The following is a 5,985-nucleotide window of genomic DNA, read 5'->3' on the forward strand; positions in this document are numbered from 1 at the left end:
ATTTTTGCGGGAGGAAAAATTAGGCCCCCTGATTTGATCCCCTACATACGGACCTGTTCGATTACCATTATTAGTCAATCGCGCAGTTACCGACGGCGCAACTAGGGATTTTTTAATTCCTAATGCAACCGCCAAACATGATGGCGTTAAATCGGTCAAGGGGAAAAAAATTATTACACCCGGGCCTTAATGCCTAATGATGGAAGGCGGAGAAACACTAGTGGAAAAACCTAAGGCAGAGGCGTAACATACCTGATCAGAATTTCGGATCGGACTTGATCAGTTTCTGATCGAGACCTGAACAGAATTTTCACTCGGGAATGCGAGAGAACTTTTTCTGTTGGGAATTGTTGAGGCTGCAAAATAGATTTGTTTATATCTCCGAAAAATACAACTAGTTCCAAAAATGATCAGATTCAGAATTAATTTCTATTGATATTTTCACTGCAGGAATCGACAGCGAATACGACGATGTGCTAGTGTTCATTCTACTGTGTAAATAGTTATCGTGATACAACTGATTTTTGGAAAAATTAAAAAATTGTAGAAATGATTCAATGGACTGAATTTTTATTAATGGCGATGGATAGGGCTCACCAATACCGAGGTGAGACACGAAAAACGAAACTATAGATATGACAATCTGGTCGAGAACGAGAGAAACGAGAGGCGAGACGAGAAACAAAGGAAGAAATTCATTTCAATTCGACATTAGTTCCTCACGGCCTAGTGTCGAAATGTACCAAATTTCGGACTTTCTGGATAATAACAGGTTCACATAAAACAAAAAATCCAAAACTTAAATTTGAACGATTACAATGCTTCCATTCGGAAAGAAAAATGTAAAGAATCTCATAATGTCACATTTCATCGGGAACCGTCAAGACCTGCAATACGGTGAGATTTCTTGACTCCTTCATGTTTGTCAAAAGCTATTGAACAAACCGGGAGAGAGCAATGCCATTGGGGTCTTCATCTCCATATGAGCCCTCCGAACTCCCCTGAGGAGGATGACATTCCTCCTTCTCTCCGCTCAGCCAAAAACGGTCCAATAAGCGGTATTAATTGATTTAAATCATCAAAATGAAGAAACAACTGCTTCATTTCCAAGTGCCAACGTTTCGAGTTCTCAAAGAACTCTTCATCAGGGCAAAAAAATTTAATTTAAATTTTGTGAAAATACAAATGAAAATTACAAGAATCTATTGTTGTTAAACTGTTATCACTATTAATTCCTGAATTGTAATAAAAACCATTACCTAAAAGTCCATGTGATGTTGTGGACTAACAGAGATCTAAAAACAATTAGACATTTTAATCCAATAAATACTGGAAAATTCTTTTGTCGCATCATAACCTAAAATAATAATTCGTGATTAAAAACACAGGCAAAACCCATGACCAGCATCAACAAAATTTAGAAAAATAGGTTTGATTTTGCTGCTTACAACATTCATTATAATTAATATCCGTTACTATTCGTTTTTAATGTTTTTTTTGTGCGAAAACGTTGCAACCAAACCATGCTGGTATTGTTGTTATTGTGTATTACAACCTCCAACTGGTATAATCAAATACAAAAACTGACATGAAAGACAAGGACAAGTGCTGCCCCAAACCGCCACAGCAACTGCAAATTCAAATGTTCGTCCTCAAATTCCATTTCTTTACCAATTCAAATTGTTTGAGCCTTCAGAAAATATTCTAAAAAAACCCTAACAAACAATTAGTCAAAAAATGAAATGTATGATATTTTAAAATATTGAAGCCTATTCCCTCAAAAAGAAGAATAACTCTGAAAAGAGTACCTAGAAAATTAACGGAAAAAAACGGCAAAGTTACCAACGAGTCAATGAATAAAATATAAGTAAGTCTGTTACATAACCATAATGTCAAGGTATTAGAATCCAGCCAACTACCAACAAAAACTATCAAAGCACAAACCGAAATATTTAAGAAAGTTTAATGATGTGGTCATAAGTGGTCCCGAGTTTTTTATTATCATTAATAAAGTTAACAGTGGAATCATTGTATTTTTTAAAGTAAAACATTTCTAGCATGTTCAAATTTGAACCGGGTATACCATTCTTTAAAATCACCGATTTCTGAAAATCAAATCGATGTTTTGTCTCGTTTACATGACCCGAAAGCCCGGTTCTATACAAATCAGGGTTCTTTTCGCTCCTCATGTGCTCTTTCTCCCTTTCTCTGAAATAACGAGTGGTCTGACCAATATACACATTATTGCAAGAGCTGCAAGGAATCTTATACACCAAATTATATTTGGCCCCTATCTCGATCTTATCTTTTGTGGAATGAATGAAATTTCCTACTTTATTGGTGATGTTTGATATAACTTTAACAACAAACTTCGATGCGCAATTCCAATTTAACCCTGATACCGAACCCCATTTCGGCCCTTATTCTGACCCCCATTTTGGCCCCTATTCTGACTATAATTTTGGCCCTTATACCAACCCCTATTTTGACTCTTATTCTGACCCTCATTTTCGCCCTCATACCAACGCCCATTTTGACTCTCATACAGACCCTTATTTCAACCCTTCATTGGTCCTTATTCTGATCCCTATTTTGGCCCCTATTCTGACTATAATTTTGGCCCTTATACCGACCCCTATTTTGACCCCTATTCTGACCCTCATTCTGGCCCTTATAACGACCCCTATTTTGGCCCTCATACAGACCCATATTCCAACCCTTATTTTGGCGCTTATCCTGATCCCCATTTAGGCCCTCATAGTGACCCTCATTTTGGCACTTATTTCAACCCCTATTTTGACCCATATTCTGCCCCTTATTTTGGCCCTTATTCTGACCCCTATTTTGGCTCTTATTCTGACCCTCATTTTCGCCCTCATACCAACGCCCATTTTGACTCTCATACAGACCCTTATTTCAACCCTTCATTGGTCCTTATTCTGATCCCTATTTTGGCCCCTATTCTGACTATAATTTTGGCCCTTATACCGACCCCTATTTTGACCCCTATTCTGACCCTCATTCTGGCCCTTATAACGACCCCTATTTTGGCCCTCATACAGACCCTCATTCCAACCCTTATTTTGGCGCTTATCCTGATCCCCATTTAGGCCCTCATAGTGACCCTCATTTTGGCACTTATTTCAACCCCTATTTTGACCCATATTCTGCCCCTTATTTTGGCCCTTATTCTGACCCCTATTTTGGCTCTTATTCTGACCCTCATTTTCGCCCTCATACCAACGCCCATTTTGACTCTCATACAGACCCTTATTTCAACCCTTCATTGGTCCTTATTCTGATCCCTATTTTGGCCCCTATTCTGACTATAATTTTGGCCCTTATACCGACCCCTATTTTGACCCCTATTCTGACCCTCATTCTGGCCCTTATAACGACCCCTATTTTGGCCCTCATACAGACCCTCATTCCAACCCTTATTTTGGCGCTTATTCTGATCCCCATTTAGGCCCTCATAGTGACCCTCATTTTGGCACTTATTTCAACCCATATTTTGACCCCTATTTTGGTCCATATTCTGCCCCTTATTTTGGCCCTTATTCTGACCCCTATTTTGGCTCTTATACCGACCTCCATTTTGGCCCTCATACAGTCCCTTATTCTGACCCCGATTTTGACCCTTATTGTGGCCCTTAAACCGACCCCCATTTTAGCCCTCATACTGACCCTTATTTTGGCCCTTATTCTAACGCTCATTTTGGCCCTTACACGAGTCCTCATTGTGGCCCTTATTCTGACACTTATTCTGATTCTCACTTTGGCTCTTATTCTGACCTTTATTCTGACCTTTAATCTGCCCCTTATTTTGGCCCTCATAATGACACTGATTTTGGCCCTTATTTCAACACTCATTTTGGCCCTCATACCAATCTCTATTTTGGCCCTTATTTTGACTCTTATACCCCCCCTACTTTGGCCCTTATACCGACCCTTATTTGCGCCCTTATACCGACCCCTATTTTGGCCCTTATACCGACATCCATTTTGGCCCTAATTCCGACACCCATTTTGGCCCTAATTCCGACCCTCATTTTCATCCTTCTTCTGGCCCTTATTTTGGCCCTTATAATGATCTTTATTCCGGCCCCCATTTTGGCCCTCACTCTCACCTTTTGACTCTCACTTTGGCCCTTATTTAAACACACATTTTGGCCCTCATACCGAGCCCTATTTTGTCCTTTATTTTGACCCTCATTTTGGCCCTTATTCAAACCCCTATTTTGGCCCTTATACCCACTCTCATTTTGGCCCTCGTACCGACCCTTATTTCAGCCCCCATACTGACGCTCATTCTGACCCTTATTGGGACCCATAATCTGGCCCTCATTGCTACTCTTACTGTGACTCCCATGCCTACCCTTATCATGACACTCATCCTGTCCCTTATTCTGTGACGATTATTTCGAGTCCTATCGTCATAGAGTATCAAGAGTTGATCTGGACTTTTGCCTCTAATTAATTTTCAACTCAAACATCAATTCATTATTATTTATTGCGCATTGGATGCATTGGATTCATCAGCGGGGGATTCACATTCGATCCTCATTTTTTCGGGTTCAAAAAACCATTCAAAATTTGATGTCATTCCAATCTGCATACTGCCTAACCAATGACTCAATCACTGATTGAAGATACATGAAAACATCCCTCCATCGTCTAGTAATATTGACAATACCGCAACTGCCTTCACGTCACTAGCCTCTCCATAACTAGATGCGTTGTTGTCATATGTTCTACTCCCCTCTCTACCCACTCCGTCGCGGCAAAATACGCGCTCCCAATTGGTCCATCTTAAACGTTAATAATTTAAAAACTAGTTAATGAATAATTTTTTTCGCATTTTTCCCGTATTCAGGGGGCTCGAATCTAACGCTGGACGAAAGGTAATTGGATCATTTAGAAACACCCTGTATATTGAATTTATTTATACTGTAACCTGTTATTTCCGTTACAAATCATTTCATGGTTTTGTGTAGGTCGTCACCTGCTTTTTCTGTAGTTAATTTGGTCACCACCAGACTTATGTTAGAGTCAAACCATCCAACAACGAAAGTAACTTTTGAGAGTGATTTTTTGTTATTGACTCATTTTTGTATGATTTTCGTTTCAAATACGCCCATGCTCATTGGCCGGAGGACTTCAGTGGACTTCGAGGGACATCCAGGGGGTTTTGTCATTGTTGTCTTTTCCACTGAAATTGATGGAATCTAGAGAATCCACTGGGTTACGTAAAGCCTCGATAATTGACCGTGAAACTATGGCGCTGAAGCTACAGCACAATTTGTACAATGTAATGCGAATCTACGTCAGAGAAAGAGACAGTGATATCATTTAGGTCCGGGGATGCCGTTGGATTTGGTTGAATCACGTCTTGAACATCGTTTAATTAATTGAATGTAGCCGGAAGGGTGAAATTATGGTTGATGAGTCGGTGATATAATCAGATTTGTAATTTGTAATTTAGTCTCGTTGAAATAATTAATTATTCAACACAGTTTGGTAACGCGCAGGCGTAAAATTAATAGAGCGCAAACGTCATTTTCGGGGCTCAATGATAATTGTGGTTTAGTAGACATATGACGGGGGCCAATAGGAATTATTGCCGCGCAATTGATGGTCGCGCTGATACCCTAATAATTTGAGTGATCACTTCTCTTCTAGTGGTGACAAAGTGTGGTTGTTTCACACGTCTGTCAGATTTTTGTAGGACGCCGTTTTGGGTAGTTATGTTGGACTTTGGTGTGCCTTTTGGACCTCTGGCTCATCGGGTTTTCTGATATTTATTGGGACATCTGGATTATTGCCATGCAGCCGGGAGTTCTTTGGGTCTTCGAGTTCTTTCATGTCAGGGCTCTGGTGAGTGTGGTGGCTAATCGATTTTAATTTAATAAGGGCAGGATCTCTGATCTTTGGCGTCTCGGGCGCATGTTAGAGTGATTGATTTACGTTTTCTAAGAGACTTGG

This window comes from Diachasma alloeum, unplaced genomic scaffold (assembly GCF_001412515.2).
Source record: "Diachasma alloeum isolate Michigan unplaced genomic scaffold, Dall2.0 Dall_scaffold_00499, whole genome shotgun sequence".
In the NCBI taxonomy this organism is placed as follows: Eukaryota; Metazoa; Arthropoda; class Insecta; order Hymenoptera; family Braconidae; genus Diachasma; species Diachasma alloeum.